This window comes from Ixodes scapularis, unplaced genomic scaffold (assembly GCF_016920785.2).
Source record: "Ixodes scapularis isolate PalLabHiFi unplaced genomic scaffold, ASM1692078v2 PGA_scaffold1__304_contigs__length_218370807, whole genome shotgun sequence".
Lineage (NCBI taxonomy): Eukaryota > Metazoa > Arthropoda > Arachnida > Ixodida > Ixodidae > Ixodes > Ixodes scapularis.
Genome location: NW_024609846.1, coordinates 38,472,909 through 38,476,140, shown reverse-complemented (window position 1 = coordinate 38,476,140; position 3,232 = coordinate 38,472,909). Strand labels below are relative to the sequence as shown.

General features: G+C 47.5%; 1 pseudogene; it reads left to right on the top strand.

The window, feature by feature from the left end:
• The first annotated feature begins 1,905 nt into the window (after positions 1 to 1,905).
• LOC120843185 lies at positions 1,906 to 2,985 on the top strand (annotated as a pseudogene).
• Positions 2,986 to 3,232: the final 247 nt, after the last annotated feature.

Sequence of the window (3,232 nt, the reverse complement as noted above, 5' to 3'; positions counted from 1 at the left end):
GACGAGGCAACGGATCCGGAAAGCAAGGTCAACTATGCATTCGGGAAGAGTCCACTTGGAAGAAAGGGTAGTACAGACATTCCATTCTCGTTGCGGGGCAAAGTGGGGGCGGAGGGCAGATCCGCGGGCTTGAAGAAAAGCATGATTCGACAGAGCCAACAGTTCACCGCTGCTTATTTTTAGTTTGCGCTGCGCCCCCATCTCCTGCTACATGTCGAAACTCGCACTAAAAAAAAAGAGAAAAAAAAAACCCCGTTTTTTACGGTTTTTTTTTTTTTCGGCTGATTTAGTCTATTATCACGCGATCCCTTTTGTGTCGCGAAACGAGCGCAGCTAACCCGGCGTCAACAACCTGGATCTCAAACTCGTCGCAAACGTACTGGACGTATTTATAAAGGAAGCAGACATAAACATAAGCACTCGATAATAAATTTAAACACTATTTAGATAGAGACATGAATAGAAGATTACTAACAATTGCTTTACGAACATCTATTTTAACTTTAGTGTCCGAAAGAGTTCCGTTGCGTTAGCTCTCGGAACGCTGTATTCTGCACCGGGCTGCAAACGTTCTACAAGAACACGAAAACGCGGCTCCGCTACGGTATATATAGCGGAAGCCATAACGGATTGCATATGGAGTTGCCGGGAGTGTCTAAACAATCTATTAAAACTCTCAACACGGGCTTTTTAACTTTCTGACTCGGGCAATGTGATGTTTTCAAGCGGCTGCATTATATCACTAAAAGACAGTCTTATTTTAGTTGTCTGCTGAGAATATTAAAGTCATGGTTCGTGGGCCTTTGTCACGCCTGGCACTTACTTTTTATAGGAAAAACGCTCCAGATTAGTAAATTAAAACAATTCTAAATTTCTATAACACCGGTGACAAAGAATGAACCAAGATATCTTCTCTGCTGTTTCAAGAAGTCTTGTTAAAATCAGTTATCTTGTCTGTTTGAAAATCTGTTGAACTTGTGCAACAATTAAAATGATTAATTACCCCACCAAAACTGAAAATAATTACGCTGGCACTGAACACCGCAATCAAGCAATAGCTTGATTGCAATGTTTAGCACAGTGTACTGCATTTCAGCACTGCATTGTCAAGATAATTTATCGAACTTATTCAGAAGAAAATTATTAAATTTTAGTTAATTAGTCTAATGATCTACATTTGCTTTGCTCGGGGTGTTGAATTAAGAGATGGGGGCTATTCCACAAGACAATTCAAATAATGTATTAAGTAAGAGTAATATTTACTCCACCTTTCCGTGTTTATGTGCCAAATGATAGCAGTCACCGAAAAAGTCGGATTCAAAAATAAGACTGCCATATATAGGCTCCTTGCACTGACGTCACATCGCACACTTTTGAACACCAAGTAAGAGGAGGAGAGGGAAGCTGCTTTTGTAAGAATTTTGAGTGACAGGTTAATCTTCTATAATCTTCTGGGGGAGAATAGCGACACCTATACAAATCCGGGAGGTACAAAGGAGGGTCCTAATAAGAGGGGAGCTCCTTCTTCCCCTCTTCTTTGGAGGGCAACGGAAATGACGTCCTGTGCAAGGAGCCTATAGAGCTAGTGCAAACATAGCGTACGTAGAGAGACGAGGGGACCCGGTGTTGCCATTCTACTTCCGGTGCTCGTTGGGTGCGGACGGTGGAATCATGAGCTCCGTCGGAGCGTTTCCAACGGCCGGTTTCGGCCGCGGTTTTTCTGCTTATGACGTTCCCCAAGACTACAAGATTCTTCTGCCACCCCTGACTTCAGGTACCGCTTCTTTGAACTCTGTTTTTGTTCACTGTGACGTGTCTGAGCGGCCATATTGACTCGACGATTTTCGTAACGAGATAGCGCGGCTCGCCGTGCTCAAGGACATTGCAGCGTTCGGCGCGTTTCACATGAATCATGTGCGGATGCTTACGTTTCACTCTTCAGCTGCAAAACAGAAGCTCGTGAAGGAAAAACAACTTAAAATTAAGGGGAAACTTTGCCTCGTCATCGATCCGGACACCAGCGACGTGAGCCTCAAGCTTCGCTGGGTGCCGTTTCACGTGCCTGATGAATCCGTCCGGAGGGCTCTCGAACCCTACAGGAAAGTGCTAGAAGTTGCGCGAGACAAAGTGCGCTCAGGTTTTTTTGCGGGGATAGAGACGAAGACAAGGCTCGTTCGCATGACGTTGAAAGATGGTGTGACCAGGGAGAGCCTCCCGCATCAGTTGAAAATGCCCGGAGCGAGCGCGCTGGTTCTGGTGCCGGGTCGAGGGCCGTTGTGCCTCAGATGCAAGAAGACTGGGCACATTCGCAAGGATTGCCGAGCTCCACGCTGCCTGGAGTGTAATCGCTACGGGCACGAAGCCTCCGACTGTGTGCGCACGTATGCGTCAGTCACTAACGCGGAGGTACCGGAAGAAGTTAGCGACCACATCATGGAAGCGGATGAAGCAGAGGCAACCTATGGCACCGACATTGCTAGCACTTCAGCTGACCCACTGCCACTGACAGCGACTGACACAGCAGAGAAATCACCAGTAGAAGCAGCCCAGGCAAGGCAAGACGGCACGGACACCGAGGGCCCAGTCTCAGGAGCGCTCACACCAGGCAACCCCAGCAGCAAGGAACACTCCTCAGGAAATTTGGAGTTAAACGAAGAAACAACTGCACCAGAAAGCACGGCCACCTCAGTGCAAGAAGTCGACACTGCCAGCGCTGTGGAACAATCCCAAGCAGACGCAAGGGACGGCCTCCCCGGACCAGAGCTCTGCGACTGGTCTGCCTGCAGTCCTATCCCCGACAAACCATCACGCTGTGAGTTGAAGTGGAAAGACACCGCTTTGCGAAAGAGCAGATTCGACCCAAAGCCCAGAAACACCCCGGACGACCGCACGCGAGGTCACTCGAAACAGTAAGCCTTTCTCCTTTATTCTTTCACCTCGCCGTAGATTTAAATGCGAGGGCCGCTCAAAGTAGCCACATTCAATTGTGTCAGCTTGATAGCACGGAAACGCAAACAGTGGCTCCTAAACCTACTATTGAAGGAAGGGTTGACATAGCGTTTTTACAAGAGACTAAGCTATCAGGCGAAAAGCACAATGAAGATATGCTATCTTTTTTTGAGCGGCACTTTCGTTTTGTTTATTCGAAAGCCGTCGGATACAGTGCTGGCACAGCGTTCCTTCTTCGAAAAGATAAGGGTTTCCAAATCGCTCCGGAATGGGAAACCGACCA